The sequence below is a fragment of the Trichosurus vulpecula genome, chromosome 4, assembly GCF_011100635.1.
Source record: "Trichosurus vulpecula isolate mTriVul1 chromosome 4, mTriVul1.pri, whole genome shotgun sequence".
Taxonomy (NCBI): domain Eukaryota; kingdom Metazoa; phylum Chordata; class Mammalia; order Diprotodontia; family Phalangeridae; genus Trichosurus; species Trichosurus vulpecula.
In genome coordinates this window covers 237,663,533-237,682,635 of record NC_050576.1, presented here as the reverse complement: position 1 = coordinate 237,682,635, position 19,103 = coordinate 237,663,533, and the positions used below count along the sequence as shown (strand labels likewise).

The 19,103-nt window shown below is 38.3% G+C and overlaps 1 pseudogene; it reads left to right on the top strand.

The window, feature by feature from the left end:
* The first annotated feature begins 17,885 nt into the window (after positions 1-17,885).
* On the top strand, positions 17,886-18,878 carry LOC118849179 (annotated as a pseudogene).
* Positions 18,879-19,103: the final 225 nt, after the last annotated feature.

Sequence of the window (19,103 nt, the reverse complement as noted above, 5' to 3'; positions counted from 1 at the left end):
ATGATATTGCTTCATTGTTTATGGTGCCTTTTAGCAGGATATAATGTCCTTCCTTATCTCTTTTAATTAGATCTATCTTTACTTTTGCTTTGTCCCCACGCCGACTGCTCGCGGTTTCTGACTCTCTCAAATCTGCTCAAATTCACTTTTTTATAGGAATCTGACAGACCTTGTGAGAGAGCTCCGGTAAGACGCTGCCTTCATGCGGCCATCTTGGCTCCGCCTTCCTTTCTTATATTTTTTTAGTACAATAGGACACCTGAGTTTTTGTTCTGATAGTACAGACTTAGCATACCCATGGTCAGATCAATGTTTTGACAAGTCTTTGTAACTGTGAGGAGAAAATGTGACAAACTATGACCAAAAGGAGAGATCAGTGACAGAGAGCAGAGCAGGGAGAATTAACGTGTATGTGTGTGTGTGTGTGTGTGTGTGTGTGTGTGTGTGTGTGTTTAAAGAGTCATTGTTGATCTTGCAAAGAACAGTTTCTGAAGACTGGTAGGGATAGAAATCCATTCATAAATTGGGACTCCAGATAAATCCAGCTACTCTGTGCTTATCTTGTGTGTATTAATTTATGTGCATAGCTGGGTATCATTTATGGAGCTCTTTAAGGTTTGCAAAGCACTTCGCATGTGTTAACTCAGTTTATCTTCACAATAACTGTGAGGTAGTGCTATTTTTATTCCCATTTTATAGATGAGGACATTGTGGTTATTCAGAGGTTTTGTCACTTGTCCAAGGTGTCACATAGAGTAAGTGTCCAAGGCTAAATTTGAACTCATGTATTTCTGACTTCACATCCAGTGTCTTATGCATGACACTACCTAGTTGTCTTTGGTATTGACTTCTAGCTTTTTCAAGTTGAAGAATTATCATCAGGGCAGTAGCTGACCTTGATGCCGTGTTCATCCTCATTGGAAGCATTTGATAGCATGGCTGAAAACATCATGCTAAAAAGCATGGGAGCAAGCACACAGCCTTTTCACTCCATTGATGACTGCGAAGGCACTAGAGCATTGTCCATTATCTAGAATCCAGGCAAGCATGCCATCCTGAAATTGATGTACAATGCTAATGAACCAAAGTGGAAGGAATGTTGGTGCATTATTTTCTGTTTGCGGATGATTGTGCGCTCAATGCAGCCTCTGAAGCTGAGATGCAACAAAGTACGGATCACTTGTCTGCTGCTTGTGCTAATTTTGGCCTAACAAGTAATACCAGGAAAACACAGCTGCTCTACCAGCCACACCATCCATAAGTGGAACCATCAGTTACAGTAAATGGAGAAGTTTTGAAGGCTGTGGACAAGTTCACTTACCTTGGTAGTGTACTTTCCAGGGATGCACACATTGATAAAGAGGTTGATGCACAATTCACCAGAAGTAGCTCAGTTTTTGAGAGGCTGCAAAGGAAAGTATGGGAGAGAAGAGGTATTAGACTGACTACCAAACTGAAGGTCTCCAGAACCATGGTGCTTACCTCATTATTGTATGCCTGTGAAACCTGGACAGTCTACTAGCACCATAAGAGGAAACTGAATCGTTTCCATTTGAATTGTATTAGGAAGATTCTGAAGATCACCTTGCAGGATAAGGTACCAGACACTGAGGTCTTTACTCAAACTAAACCGCCAAGCATCCAAATTCTGCTTCAGAGAGTGTGACTCTGATGGGCTGGCTACATTGCGCAAATGGAAAATGTACCCTTCCAAAAAACGAGTATTTTATGGAGAACTCACACAGGGCAAACATTCACATGGTGGTCAAAAGAAGCGATACATGGAAACTCTCAAAGTCTCTCTCAAGAATTTTAGAATTGATTGTGTGACATGGGAGACACTGGTACAGGATGGGGCAGCATGGCATTCCCACATCAGAAAAAGTGCTGTGCTCTATGAGCAAAGCAGAATTGAAACAGCTCAAAGGAAATTCAGGATGTGCAAATTTAGAATAGCCACCTGAAATGGTCACATAGACTTTTTGTGCCCAACCTGTGGTAGAGTATTCTGAGCTCATATTCTGATCAGCACAGTCATACACATTGAAAACGGATCCTAGCTAGTGATGTCATTTTGGTCCTCTTTGAGAATGAAGGACAACAACCAATCCACCAGACTAGTTGTATAACATATGTAGTCCCCACCATCAGAATGTAAGCTATCTAGGGGCAAAGATTGCATTTGCTTTTGCTTTTCATTCCTATCACTTAGCCTTATGACTGAATATTTTAACTCTTAAAATGCTTGTTGATTAACTGATTGGCAATTAAATTTTTTTTGCGTAATCTTTGTCCTCAATGCATCATTTCTCTTTATGTTTTTAGACATGTACTCCAAGTGGAAGCATACTATGATACAAAGAATACTGAAGCTGAAGAGAGGTAGAGGATATGTTCTGTTTCTATTTCAGCTTCTTATTCTCTTTTAGACTTTGGACAATCACTTGACTATACTAAGCCTCAGTTTTCTTATGTGTAAAATAAGAAATTGGATTAAATATCTCCTAATATTTATCCTGCTTCTGAATCCACTGTCTCATCAATACTCCACTTTCCTGGCCCAGTCTCGAGCACAGGCTATAATTTGATGGGTCATTTGTTCTAATATGCTCAGATAACTTCACTCTTTACTTAACTCTAGCATCTCCCCCTTTTTCACCCCATTAAAAATCTCATTTATGTTTTTGCTAAAATATTACATTGCTTGTAAAGGTTAATATAGCCTTTATGAAAGCAAATTCTAAAAAGAACTGCCTGAGGCCATTGTGCCAAGACTGGGCTACAACACATTGTTGGAAGAACCAAGCTTTTTAAGAAGCTGTCTGATTTATGCAAATTTAAGATTATGCTGCCTGAGCCTGAAAGAGTGTATTAGAAGGGAAAAACCAAAATGCACAAATAAATTCACAATGGGAAATATTTGATCCATTTGTTCTAATACTCATCAAGGCATTCTCTGATTGAAGCATTATGCTTTTCCCTCCTTTCTACTGTATCATAGTCATGAAAACAATGGTTTACTAAATGTCTTAAGCTTTACAAAGTAAATCATTTGCAATATGTTGTCTGAGCCTCAAAACAAACCCTCGAATTATATCCTACAAATTTTTGTTTTGCCCATTTTGAAGAGGAGAAAATTGAGGCTCAGAGAGTCTCTTGTATCCTTGTCTATGTGCTGATTGTCCCCCACCCCCAAAATCCACTATCTTCTCCTCAGGTCCTCACTGAGAATCCCTCATGTGCTTCAGAGCTCAGCTTGGATCCTTTCCTTATCCTCCACTAGTGCATCTCCCCACCTAAATTTCTTTTTGTGTCTTCTGTGCATATATCTAGGTAACAGTGGTGATGGGCCTGAGTCTTTGTCCTGGCCACTTCCTGTGGACCTCAAACTCAAGCCCTTTGTTAAAAGACATGAGCTAAGAGCAGTTCTTCGTGAATCCTCAGAGAAACCACTTTCTTTTAGAATCTCTTGATTCTTTGAGTGTTGAGTATACACAGCACCTCCAAGCTGAAAACTTTACTGATCCCAAATCTTGTTAAATATTTCTCTGCCTACTCAGATTATCATGTATATGTGAAATATATATGTATACATATACACATGTAAATAACTACACATATGTGTGTATATACATTATATATACATACACATACATATACATATACATAAACACACACACATATATATTTGCATTTGTGATTCAAGGACCTAAGACAGTATCTTCAACCACACAGTAGGCATTTAATAAATGCTTATAAGAATGGATTTTTTTCCACCACGCATAATAAAATATTCTGATTTATGGCTACCTGTTTATAGGTACCATTCAGATACTTTTATTCCTCAGTGGAAGGTTGCCTGAAGCCTCAAGGTTACAAATTTTCTTTTGTCTATGACAATACACGTGCCTTACAGGCCCAGTAGTAGGTTATGATCTGCCTGTTTCCAGGTATCCCTCCTGGCAACTAAGGAAGGAAATAAGACAGCCCTTCTTGGACTGACCACAGGTCATTTTTCATAGGATGTTGGAAACATTATTCCTCCACACTAGAGCATGAAGCTTCATAACTACAATGATAATTTATTCATCTTTCACAGGTGAATGAGTGGCTGATTCAGGTTCCACATACTCAGCCTCCTTGAAAAGAATACTATGAGGCCACATGCAAAATAGCCTGGTGACAAAGAACATTAGTCTCACTTGGTATAAATTGTACTTTCGGTGTCTCATTAAATTGAGCAAAGAATAGCTTTGCGACGTCTACAAGGAATGATCTTACTTTGAGTGGGAATAAGAGTATTATGATAGCCTGAAAATGAGAAAATAATAATGAATGTTCATGTGCATTCATGTACATATGCATGAATAACTGTACAACATATAAATACACATATAACTTAATTTCTGTGTGTATATGAATATATAGCATAGTGATACCAGCTATGACACTATTTAACAGAATAATAGACAATCATGTATCATATAAATCATATATATTATATGTATATTATACATATAACATAATACACTATACTAATCGATTCTGTTCTTGCCCAGTATTGCATTATGTGGTTGTTTCATTGTTATGCTGTGTTAAGTCATATTATATCATATTGCATTATCTAACATCATATCACATTATATGATATTATATATTTTATTATAACCTATCCAACCCTGTCCTGTTGTATCATGTCATACTGTCATATCCTGCCATGTTATATTGTTAAATCATGTCATATATATGCAATTATATGCATATATATATGCAAATATATGTACATATATGTATGTATGTATGTATATATATTCTGACAAGGAGAAAGCAGGGATCATAGAACTAAGGAGAAACCAATGATTACATAGTAATAATAGCTTGCCTTTATATAGCAGTTTAAAGTTGGCTAAGTGTTTTATAAATGTTACCTCGTTTCATACTCACAACAAACCTGGCCGCTAGTTGTCATTAGTATCCTTAGTTTAGAGATAGGTAAACTGAAGAAGACTGGGGTTTAATGATTTGCCTATGGTTATACAATTACTAAATGTCTGAAGCCTGATTTCAAATCAGGGATTCCTGATTTCTAGGGAAGTGTTCCATTGAGTGCATCACCTAAGCAGTTAGAATATTTTGAAATATTGCTAAATGAATACTGTACTGTTTGAGCTTCAAAACTAAATAGGTCCTGCAAATTTTGTTAATTTCATTTTCAAAATTGAGGCTCAAACAATGTCCTTTCTCCTTGCCTTTGCCCTGGCTCTCCTCTGCGCCTGAAATGGATTTCTTCTCTAGTTTGCTTCAAAGCTCAGCTCGAGCACCACTTAAGTGCTTCCTCCTCTCCCCATGCAGATACTACTGCAGGCATCTCTCTTCCAAGGTACCTTGTGTTTCTTCTGTATCACTTTTGCATACATCGAGCTAACAGTGCTGATGAATCTGAACATTTGTCCTGACCACTTTCTTTTGGTCTCATGCTTTGTTCCTGGTGCTATGGTAATCGATAAAGATGAATTGGAAGTTTGGGAGTGAGAATGTCATTGGCAGAGTATAAAGTTTTCTGCTGAGGGGGAGAAAATTGCCCAAAAGTCAGTCTAATAGGGCTGGACAGAAGCATGGCTGGGACCCTCAAGAAATAATACTCTGGGGAGCCAAGATGGCCATGTGAAAACGGCGTCTTACCAGAGCTCTCTCACAAGATCTGTCAGATTCCTATAAAAAAGTGAATCTGAGCAGACTTGAGAGAGTTAGAAACCACGAGCAGTCTGAGTGGGGCAAATTTCCAAGCCAAGAGAGTCCAAAAGGCCGAGGGGACGAATCTATAGGCTGGGACAGTGCTCACTCCAGACAGCACCAAAGCGGAAGCAGCTGCAGAAACAAACCTATGAGACAGGCTGGGAGAAAGCTGTTCACCTGAAACTGGCAGAGATCCCCAGGCCTCCCTACACAGGACAGCACTCTGTGCAAGTGACTAGAGGCAGCAGCACAAAACCACCGGCTGTGAGACATCAACTCCTGAGGCTTGCAGCCCAAAGGTATGAAACCTGTATTCTTGAACTTCTGGGAGACATAATGGCCAGGTAAATGGCTCTAATCCCTAGCCCCCTGACCCAGAGAATTCCTCAGGAAAAAATGTTGGAATAGACGAAACAGAAGTGGGGCTTTAGTGGCCTTGCAGTGGGAGCTTCTGAATCCCAGAGGGGCAGAGCCAGCAGGGATCAACACCAGGAGCCCAGAGGTACCCTTGCATCCCCAGGGGAAGTGGCAAACACCAGCACCAAGAGCAAACAGCTGAGACCATTGTTGAAGAGCAACAGTGCTGGACAGCAGCCCCAGGGGAAGAGGAGACTTCAGGCAGCCAGACCCCTCCACCACAGGAAACTGAAGGCTATAATACACAAAGCTAGTAACTAGACTCACAATCCCCAGAATAAGAAAACTGGGACAGAGAGCTCTGAGCCCCAAAATCCAAAATTCACTGTAAAGCCAGGAAAAGGCTAACCAACATGAAGAACACAAAAAAAAAACTGAGGACCATTGATTCTTTTATGGAAACAGCCATGATCAAAATACCAATTTGGAAGAGAGTAGCAATGACAATATACCCACATCTGATACCTCAAAAGGGAATAAGAACTGGTCTCAAACCCAAAAAAGCATTACTGGAAGAGCTAAAGGAGGATATTAAAAACCAAATTAGTGAGGTAAAAGAAAAAAAATGGAAAAAAAAAACACTGATGAAATCAAGTCCTTAAAAAAATATGATTGGCAAAACGGCTATAGAGATTCAGAATCTAAATAGAGAAAATGAAACCCTGAGAGGTAAAATCAACCAATTCGAAAAGGAGACTCAAAAGCAAAATGAAGACAGCAACTCATTAAAAATTAGATCTGAGCAAGTGGAAGCTAATGACTCTATGAGGTACCAAGAAGTAGTAAAACAAAATGTAAAGAATGAAAAAATAGGAAAAAAATGTGCAATATCTCACTAGGAAAACAACTGACCTGGAAAATAGATCCAGGAGAGACAATTTAACAATTAATGGTCTACTGGAAGTTCACAATGAAAAAAAGAGCCTTGACAGTATCTTCGAAATCAAAGATAACTGCCCAGGGGTCCTAGAACCAGAGGGTAAAGTAGTCATTGAAGGAATCCACCAATCACCCCCTGAAAAAGATCACAAATTGCAAACACAAAGAAATGTTATAGCCAAATTTCAGAATTACAAAATCAAGGAGAGAATACTGCAAGCAGCCAAAAAGAAACAATCCAAATATTGTGCAACTACAGTCACGATCACACAGGATTTCTCAGCTTCTACATTAAACGACAGGAGGAATTGGAATATGACATTCCAAAGGAAAAAGGAGCTGGGACTACAACCAAGGATCAACTACGCAGCAAAATTAAGCGTAATTTTTCAGGCAAAGAGATGAATATTCAACAAAATAAGGGAATTCCAGACTTTCCTGATGAAAGGCCAGAACTCAATGGAAAATTTGATCTTTGAATACAAAACTCAAGAGAGAGACATAAAAAGGTAAACAGGGAGAAAAAACACCCACAAACCATATTAATCCATAAGGGCAAATTATTTACATCTTTATATAAGATTATATCATCTTATGTATGTTATGCATATATGCATGTATATATATATATATGTATACAGATACACACATATGTCAATCTTGAGAATAGTACAGCTATTATGACAATTGAACGGGATACACATAGATTGTGAATGTCTGTATAAAGTAACTGACATAAGGATAAAAAACATCGTTAAGAGATGTAAAGGGAGGGTTATGGGAGAAGAGGTAAGGAGGTAGTAGAAAAGGGTAAATAACTTCAAATGAAGAGACACAAAAACATATTATAGTAGAGGGAAAGAAGGGAGGGAGAAGAGCAGTATTTGAGCTATACTGTCATTGGATCTGGTTCAAGAAGTGAATAACACACCTTGTCAAGTATAGAAATCTAACTTGTCCTACAGGGGAAAGGGGGAAAAAGGGATGGGGGTGGTCACAATGAAGGGAAGAAGTAGCAAGTGGAAAACTGTAAGATAAGGGAGGGGAATCAAGAGGGAAGGTAAACTGAGGAAGGCAGCTGTCAAAACAAAACTCTGCTGAGGAGTGGAAGGGGAAAGGGAGAAATAAAAGCATAAGGAGGGGGGAAATAGGATGGAGAAAAAGACACAGACAGAAATCATAACTGTGAATGTGAATGAAATGAACTGTCCCATAAAATGGAAGTAGATAGCGGAATGGATTAAAAACCATAATCTTACAACATGCTGTTTACAAGAAACACATTCGAAACAGGGGGATACACATAGGGTAAAGGAAAAAGGCTGGAGTAAAATATATTGTGCTTCAGCTAAAGTAAAAAAAAAAAGTAGGTGTAGCAATCCTAATCTCAGACAAAGCAAAAGTAAAGACAGATTTAATTAAAAGAGATAAGGAAGGACATTACATCCTGCTAAAAGGCACCATAAATAATGAGACAATATCATTGTTTAACACATATGCATCAAGTGGTATGGCATGCACATTCTTAGAGGAGAGGTTAAGGGAGTTACAGGAAGAAATAGACAGCAAAACTATAAAAATGGGAGACCTCAACCTCCCCGTCTGTAAACTTGATAAATGTAACCTCAAAATAAATAAAAAAGAATTTAAGGAGGTGAACAGAATTTTAGAAAAGGCAGATATGATAGACCCCTGGAGAAAAAAGAATGGGGATATAAAGGAATATACTTTCTTCTCAGTGGTACATGGCACATATTCAAAAACTGACCATGTGCTAGGGCATAAAAACCTCACAATCCAGTGCAGAAAGGCAGAAGTACTCAAAGCATCCTTTTCAGATCATGATGCAATAACAATTACTTGTAATAAAGAACCATGGAAACATCATATCAACTGCAAAAAGTGATAATTTAGTTTCTTCTTTGCCTATTCCAATTCCTTCAATTTCTTTTTCTTCCCTTATTGCTACAGCTAATGTTTCCAGTGCCAAATTGAATAGTAGTGGTGATAATGGACATCCTTGTTTCACCCCAGATCTTATTTGGAATGCATGCTGAAGGTTTTAGATAGTTGCTATTTATAATTTGAAGGAAGGCTCCATATATTCCTATGCTTTCTACTGTTTTTAATAGGAATAGGTGTTGTATTTTGTCAAAGGCTTGAACAACCAGTGTCTCTGATAAAGGCCTCATCTCTAAAATATACAGGCAACTGAACCAAATTTATAGGAATACAAGTCATTCCCCATATTGTATCAAAGGATATGAACAGGCAGTTTTCAGAAGAAGAAATTAAAGTTATCTATAGGCATATGAAAAAATGTTCAAAATCACTACTGATTAGAGAAATGCAAATCAAAACAACTCTTAGATACCACATCTCTCCTGTCAGATTGGCTAAAATGACAAAACAGGAAAATGATAAATGCTGGAGGATGTTGAAAATTGGAACATTGTTACATTGCTGGTGGAGTTGTGAACTGATACAGCCATTCTGGAGAGCAATTTGAGCTCTGTCCAAAAGGCTATAAAATGTTCATACCATTTGACTTCTAGGGTTGTATCCCAAAGATATCACACAAGTGGGAAAAGGATCCATATGCACAAAAATATTTATAGTGCCACTTTTTGTAGTAGCTAAGAATTGGAAATCAAGGGGATGCCCATCAATTGGGGAATGGCTGAAAAAGTTGTGGTATATGAAGGTAATGGAATACTATTGTGCTATAAGAAATGGGGATGATACGGACTTCATAACAACCTGGAATAACCTACACGATATAATGCTGAGTAAGCAGAGCAGAACCAGTAGAACATTATACACAACCACAAATATATGGATTCTGTGAGGACTAACCCTGGTAGACTTTGCTTTTTTCAGCAACAGAAGGTGCAAAGACTACTCCAATGACTCATGATGGTCAGTGCTACCTACATCGAGAGAAAGAACTATGAAATATGAATGCAGATTGCGGCACACTTTATGCTCACCTTTTTTTCCCCTTTTTTTTCTCTCTTTTGTTTTTGTTTTGGGGTTTTTTTGGTTCTGTTTCTTCTTTCTCGTGATTCATTCCATGGGTCATAATTCTTCTTCACAGCTTGACTAGTGTGTAAATAAGTTCACTGTGAAGTTATACCTAGAAGATATATCAGATTCCATGCCATCTTGGGGAGGGAGAATGGGGGGGGGAGAAAATCTGGAACTCAAAATTATGTAGAACCATGTGTTCTAAACTAAAAACAATAAAAAAGTAATAATACTCTGGTGTGCAGCCTGCATTATAAAGAGTACTGGAGACCTTAATATATGAGCATGAGTGAAAGAATCCATAGGGATTTGAGAGAAGGTAGGTAACATAATGGATAGATCACTGAGACTGGAATCAGGAAGACAGGGATTCAAATTGGGCCTTAGACATTTACTAGATGTTGAACTTTGGATGAATCATTTAAATGCTTTGTGTCTCTTGTTTCCTGAACTTTAAAATGGAGACAATAATGACCTTTACCTACCAGAGTTGTTGTAAGAATCCAATGAGCTTATTTGTCTTAGCAGACTACATAGCACATAGTAGGCACTATACAAATGTTCATTATTGTTGTTAGTTTACAATAATAACACTTGGAGAAAAGATGATACAGTTTTAGTGGGCATATATCTTATGTATTCAAGGCTTTGGTGGACCATGTTGTGACAGAGTGAATATAAGATTATTTGGCTTTCCACCAGAGAGAAGAATGAAGAAGAAGGCATGAAATTTGAAAAGATACATGATTTCATTGTATTTAAGGAAAGCTTATCGAACAATTAAAGCTATTCTATACAAGAAAGGAGGAATTAGAGAATTTCTACTGCATTGGCATGAAGAAAATTGAGTTCTTATTTATAATAATATGAAAAAATGTTCCAAATCACTAATCATAAGGGCAATACAAATCAAACATGAGCTTTTATCTCATGACCAGCAGTCTTAAATAATACAGAAGCTGATACTGTCCACCTTGGAGGGGTTGTAGAGGGACAGGAATGCCAATATATCACTTCCATCCTGGCCCCTCTGCTGCTCTTCATTATTTTCTCCAAGTATTTGTCTTCTTGCAAGATCAGAACAACACAGAAACTCACATCTCTTTCACATCTACTTCTTATAGGCCTATCTCTCTCTAATTGGAAACAGTGGAGACAATGGAGGATGGACGGACATCTTCTCAGATGCTCCCCAAAGGAGAAAGCCCAGGAAAACCATCTCATCATTTCCCGTCTAGCTACAGAACTTCATTTGCCTTCCCTCCCACCCCGTGTCAAGTGCTTCTTTCCTCTTTTTCCTCCCCTTTCCCTTTTAGCCTCTTTCATGTGTTGTCACTCTCATTAAATTGTGAGCTCCTTGAAGAACGAGATTGTCTTGTGACTTTGTATGCCTATCACGTAGCACAGTGCCATGCATATAATGAACAGTTAATAAATATTTATTGACAGATTGTCCAGTATGTTTTTGGAGGAGTTGTGAATTAGTTGAAACATTACAGAATGTAACTGGGAATTATGTGGAAAAGTGACTAAAGCATACATAACATTTGACCCTGAGATTTTGGATCCCTTGTATACAAACACCAAAGATGCCAAAGGTATAAAGATTGGTCAGAGATATACCAGAAATAGTCAAGGCAGTACTGGTTGTGGTAGCAAGAAGTTGGAAAGAAAAGTAGATATCATCAATGGAGAATGACTATTCAAATTTTGGTGGGTAAATGGCTTAAATCGTCAAATGTTTTTTAAATCAAATTATTATCTTCCACTTAATCAACATTTAATAGGGATTAATTAAACATCTACTAGTTGCCCAATACTATCCTAAGCCCTCAGGATACAAAGATACATGACTGTACCCTCGATGAGTTTATATTTTCCTCAGAGACTCTGCCCTACCACCACAAAAATGTGCCATTGCAATCCTTCATTTCCATTTTCATTTGCTTGAATTCAGTGATTCTTTTTGAAATTCTCATACCCAATTTGTTTCTGATGAGTAACCGAGGCTTAGGAGTCAAAAATCTTCAAAATTTGTATCCTATCACTACATACTTTATTTGGACATGTTAGGCTGATTATTATTTTCTGCAATCCAGAAGGTAAGCTCCTTCAGGGCAGAAATAACTGGACCTTCACCATTGTATCCTAAAGATTGGTGGAGAGGAGATCCTTAATAAATGCTTGTTGAATTATTGATTGAATTAAATGTGTATATTTTGTGCTTTAGCACACTTTCATATCAAAAAGTAAAATTCAAATTGAGATACATTAACACAGTAGGTGAATATCATTTTTGATAATTACCTCCCTTCAACACTCCGGCAAAGAAACATTCTTACAGGTTTAAAATTTTGCTTAGAATGTCACTTTTTTGTATGAGCTAACTTAATTGAGATGATTGCAATTGTGGTGTCAAAGAGAAGGGAAGCCCTAGAATTTTCCTTTCTTAACTTGAGTAACTTAAAGTTAAAATGTTTCCAATTCAGTATATACTGTTTATCCCACCAAAAGCTTATGTTCTGCTTTCTTTTTTGAAATTTTACTTAATTTTTCACCAATTGTATGTAAAAACAATTTTCAAAATATGTTTCTTAAAACTTTGAGCTCCAAATTATCATCCTTCCTCTTTTCAACCTTTTCCCCCTCATTGAGAAAGTAAGCAATTTCACAAAGGTTTTACATGTGCAATCATGCAAGGCATATTTCTATATTAGTTATGCTGTGAAAGAAAACACAGAATAAAAAAAGAAAAGAAAGAAAGTACAAAAAGTGCTTTGAGCTATGTTCATACTCCACTAGCTCTTTCTCTAGAGATGTATATCAGTTTTCATTTTAAGTCCTTAGGAATGAATGGTCTTGGGTCATTATATTGCTGAGACAAGGTAAGACACTCCCAGATGACCATATAGTACTGCTCTTATTGTGTACACACTTCTCCTGGATCTGCTCATTTCATTTTGCATCAGTTTATGGAACTGTATCCAATTTTTTTCTGAGAACATCGTGCGCATCATTTCTTATAGAACAGTAGTATTCCATCACATCCATATACCACAACTTGGTTAGCTACTCCTCAACTAATGGGTATCGCCTCAATTTCTGATTCTTTGCTACCACCAAAAGAACCACTATAAATATTTTTGTACATATAAGCCCTTTTGCTATTATTTTTCTCTTTGGGATATACACCTATTAGTGATATTGCTGGGTAAAAGAATATGCATTTTTAGCCATTTAGGCATATTCCCGAATTGCTCTACAAAATGGTTTTATCAGCTTATATCTCCACCAACAATGCAGCAGTGTCTCAATTTCCCCATATCCCCTCTAACATTTGTCATTTTCCTTTTTCTGTCACATTAGCCAATCTGGTAAGTATGAAGTGGAAACTAATAGTTGTTTTAATTTGTCTTTCTCTAATCAATAGTGTTTTAGATAATTTTTTTTCATATGACAATAGATAGGTGTAATTGTTTGTTTATTTTCTGAAAGCTTCCTGGTCATAGTTTTTGATCATTTATCATTTGGGAAATGGGACTTTTTTTGTTTTATTTTACAAATTTGATTCAGTTCTCTATATATTTGAGAAACTAAGGTTTTATCAGAAATACTTGGTTAATTTTTCCACAGTTATGCTTACTGTGTAGTTCCTGTCATGCTATTTTCCTCATGTTTATCCTGCTCTGTCTCTCTCTTTTCACCCTGTCCATCCTCTAAAGTGTTTTGCTTCTGAATACTGCCTCCCCCAATCCAACTTCCATTCTATTCCTCAATCACCCCACCTGCACTTATTTCCTTCCCCTCCTATTTTCCCATAGGGTAGGATAGATTTTTCTATATCTAACTGAGTGTGTATGTTGTTACCTCTTTGAGCCAATACTGATGAGAATAAGGTTCTAGTGCTCCCTCTTACCTCCCACATCTTCCCCTCCACTGTAAAAGCTCTTTTGTGCTTCTTTTATGTGAAATAACTTACCTCAACTTACCTCTTTCTTCCCACTTGTCCTAATGCATTCTTTTATCTCACCTATCAACTTTATTTTTGTGGATATCATCCCATAATATTCAACTCACACCCATGTCTTCTGTCTGTGTATACTCCTTCTAATTGCCCAAATAATGAGAAAGTTCTTAGGGATTACAAGTATCACCTTCCCATGTAGGAATGTAAACAGTTTAACCTTATTGAATTCCTTATTTCTCTTACCTTTTTATGATTCTCTTGAACCTTGTATTTGAAAGTCAAATTTTCTATTCATCTCTGTTGAAAAGTCCTCTTCTTCATTGAACATCCATTTTTCCCCTGAAAGATTATACTCAGTATTTCTGAGTGGGTGATCCTTGGTTGTAATCTTGACTTTGCCTCCAATCCTTTAATGTAGAAGTTGCTTGATCTTATGTTATTCTGACTTTGGCCCCACAATATTTGAATTATTTCTTTCTGGATACTTGCAACATTTTCTTTTTGACCTGGGAGCTCTGAAATTTGGCTATAATTTTCCTGAAAGTTTGCATTTTGGTATCTTTTTTAGGAGGTGATCAGTGGATTCTTTGTATCCTTTTTGACTCTCTGGTTCTATAATATCAGGAGACTTTTCTTAGATAATTTCTTTAAACATGAAATCTAGGCTCTTTTTTGATGATGGCTTTCAAGTAGTCAAATTGTTTTTTTTTTTAAATCATCCATCCTGGATCTATTTTCAAGGTCAGTTGTTTTTCCAATGATGTATTTCATATTTTCTTCTATTTTTTACATTTCTTTTTAGTTTTGTTATTGCTCCTTGCTGTCTCTTGGAGTCAATGTCTTTCACTTGCTGAATTCCAATTTTAAATAATTATTTTCCTCATTGAGCTTTTGTACCACCTTTTCCATTTGGACAATTCTACTTTTTAGGAAAAAATTTCAGTACATTGTTGTACATCTTTTTACCCCATGTGACAAATTCCACTTTTTAAGAAGATTGTCATTGGATTGTTTTGCCTCTTTTACTATTTGGCCTAGTCTGTTTTTAAAGTGTTATTTTCTTAAATATTTTTTGTGCCTCCTTTACCAAGCTGTTGACTTTTTTCCATTATTTTCTTGTATCACTTTCATTTCTTTTCCCAATTTTTCCTCTTCCTCTATTATTTGAATTTTAAAATCCCTTTTAAGCCCTTACAGAAATTACTTTTGTGTCTGACACCAATTTACATTTTCCTTTGATTCTTTGGATGTATCAGTTTTGTTTTTTTTTCTTTCTTCTGAGTTTGTGTCTTGATCTTCCCTTTTACCATGTTAGTTTTCTATGATCGGGATCTTTTGTTGTTATTGTTGTTGTTTGCTCATTTTTCATAGGTTATTACTATACCATTAGCTTTATATTAAAGTTGGGCTCTCTTGTGGTGGACACGGCGGTGTCCCATGCTTCACTTTTTTTTCGTGTGGCTGTTTTCAAAGCTAGTTCTAGGGGTGTGCATGCTTTTAGTTCTGTCAATGTAGTATAATCTAAGGAAAGGTGTGTTTACTACTTTCTTGATCTGTGTTCTGGTCAGTAAGTAGTATCAAGCAGTCCTTTCTGCTCCAGAACTTTGACCAGGATAAACCAGGGTGGCCAATGTGGCCACAAGCTCTAGTGTGCTAGTGCTTCTTTTCACCCTGGGACTATTACCCAGGGCTGCAACCCACATGTGAGCATAGATAATACAACAGAGACCTGGCATCCAGTGCCAGCAAAAAGATGCCTGTAATCTTTTTGACCATTTGTCCATCCCCTTTCCTGTCTGTGGGCTGAAGCCCTCTCAACTACTGGTTCAGTGGCCCCTTCCCCCCCCCCCCCCCCCCGCCCATAGGCTTTCTTCTGGTTTCTTGTGACACGACCTGTACTGGTGTTGCCTGTGCTGGGCTGTGTTCTACATTTTTTCAGGGTTTCTGAATTCATCCACTAAGATGCAAGCTCCACAGAGGACATATCCCAGAAGCAGCCCTATAACACGCCACCACAGTTTCCTCTACTGCCTAACCCTCCCACAGCCCAGAGGACTTTATGTTTTGATGATATTAGAGAGGTCATTGTTTGGATACATTCCAAAAATGTTTTGGTACATTTTAGATTTCAAAAGGTATACATCTAGACTGGCATTGCAATCAGGTAGTGTGGTGGATAAAGCATTAGACCTAGAGTCAAGAAGTGATCATTCAGTTGTGTCAAACTCTTTGGGATCCCATTTGGAGTTTTCTTGGCAAAGATATTGTAGTAGTTTGTTATTTACTTCATTTTATGGAACAGGAAACTGAGGCAAACAAGGTTGAGTGACTTGCTCAGAATCACAGGAATCAAGAAGACCTAAGCTTAAATCTGGCTTCAGACAGTTATTAGCTGTGTTATCCTGGGTGGGTCACTTAACCTCTGGTTTCTTCAGTTTCTTCCTTTATAAAATGAGGATAATAATTGTAGTTACCTCCCAGGATATGAAGATGAAATGAGTTAATATTATAGATCACTCTGTAACCCTTAAGTTTTCTCTCTCTCCTTTCTCTCTCTCCTTTCTCTCTCTCTGTCTCTCTCACCCTGTCTCTGTCTCTATGTCTTTCTCTGTCTCTATGTCTTTCTTCCTCCCTCTTTCTCCCCCCCCCCACACATTCTAGATATTAATGTATGCATGTTAATAATATTGCTTTATGATTATCATGATCATCATAATTTTCATTATGATTCTACGAGTCTACTTTTTTTCAAGTATGATAAACATTTTCTGCTGAACTTCTAGATTATCTTGGGCTGGAAAACTATTTCACCCTGTCCTTTTGTTGGTTCTGCCATTCCAGAATTTGGTTTTAACTCAGGAAAATGATACTTCTTGACTCCGGGTTCAGCACTTTATCCACTGTGCCCCTTATGTGCCCCAACACTGCATCTACTGTTGTTGTCCAGTTCTGTCTGACTCTTTGTAACCATGTGGAGCACATTGTTCTTCACAATGATGCATAGGGTGTTCTTTGAAAAGATGCAGGAGTGAATTACCATTTCCTTGTCCAATGGATTAAGGCAAACAGAGGTGAAGTGATTTACTCTGGGTTACACAGCTAGGAATGGTCTGAGGCCAGATTTGAACTTAGGTCTTCCTGACTCCAGGCCCAGCGCTCTTTCCACTGAGCCACCTAGTTGCCTCAAAAAATCAGGTGTCATTATAAAAATAAGGATATATAGCTTTTCACCTACTAGATTGTCATGTAGCATGAGTGATGTGTATACTCCAAAGCTTCGCAAACATGTAGTATCTGTAGCCTGTAGTCTTACTTTCTTCAATTGCATCCAGGCAACTCTTTCAAAATTCAGAGTCAAGCAATATGCTGCCACCTGACCTGAACATTACCTAGTCTCATTCCTCGAAGGACACCTTCAAAAGGAATGAGGAACCTTTCATTTGCCTCTAGAGGGCTGGGGGAAGAATTAATAATGCATATTAGTAATTTACATTTTATTTCTACCTCATGGTAGATGAGCAGTTTTTGTAATATTAACAGTATGCATTAATCATGCATATTTATATCTTGCCGGTTGGTTGATGGGCAGTTTACTTATTGAAAATAATGCACTTTAATAAGGGGATGTTTTGCTTTGCCAGTGGTTTGAGGTACACAGGGACATTTACTACATTCCATAAATTCAAACTGAACTTCATGTTTACCATGCATTAAGGAATCATTATTCCAGGCAGCAAGGATGAGGAACAAGCAACTTTAGAAGAATCCCACTATATTTGAGTACATCAATAAAACTATTGCCCCAACCCTGGTTAGCAAGAAAGTGAATGTTGTGGAGCAGGAGAAAATCGACAAATTGATGATAGAGATGGACGGCACTGAAAATAAATCAAAATTTGGTGCAAATGCCATATTGGGAGTGTCTTTGGCTGTTTGTAACACCGGAGCTGCTGAGAAAAGTGTCTCCCTGTACCACCATATTGATGACCTTGCAGGCAATGCTGAAGTCATCCTTCCAATTCCAGCCTTCAACGTGATCAACGATGGCTCCCATGCTGGTAACAAGCTGGCCATGCAGGAGTTCATGATCCTCCCTGTTGGAGCAGCAAACTTTAAGGAGGCCATGCTCATTGGAGCTGAGATCTACCACAACCTGAAGAGTGTGATTAAGTAGAAATATAGACAAGACACCACCGATGTAAGGGATAAGGGTGGCTTTGCTCCTAACATCCTGGAGAATAAAGAAGCTCTGGACCTGCTAAAGACTGCTATTAGTAAGGCTGGCTACACTGATAAGGTCATAATTGGCATGGATGTTGCTGCCTCAAAATTCTTCTGATCTGGGAAATATGACTTGGACTTCAAGTCTCCTGATGATCCCAGCAGATACATCTCCCCTTCTCATCTTGGCGACCTCTACAAGAGCTTCATCAAGGACTATCCCGTGGTGTCTATTGAAGGTCTTTGACCAGGATGATTGGGGAGCTTGGAAGGATTTCAGTGCTACTGCAGGCATCCAGGTGGTAGGGGATGATCTCACAGTGACCAATCCCAAGCGCATTGAAAAATCCTCAAAGTGAACCAGATTGGCTCCGTAACTGAATCTCTCCAGGAGTGCAAGCTGGCCCAGTCCAATGGCTGGGGAGTGATGGTTTCCCATAGTTCTGGGGAGACTGAAGATACCTTCACTGCAGACCTGGTGGTGGGCTTCTGCACTGGGCAGGTCAAGACTGGTGCCCCCTGCCCATCTGAGCGTCTGGCCAAGTGTAACCAGCTTCTCAGAATTGAGGAAGAGCTGGGCAGCAAGGCTAAATTTGCTGGAAGGAATTTCAGAAACCCTCAGGCCAAGTAAGCTCTGAGGCCAGGAGGCCTTTGAGCTCACAGGCGCCAGTCACCTCTGTAGAACTCTGCTCCTGCCCTAAGAATGGGCAGCACCAAGTACTAGACCAGTTTTGTTTTGGGGGTAGGGGCCTCTGCTGCTCAACTTCCCTCTCCCTTCTACCTTTCTGTGATGTTCTCACTGCTTCGTTAGAACTGTCTTACACCAGAGATGACCTGACATGTGGTTCTCTGTCAG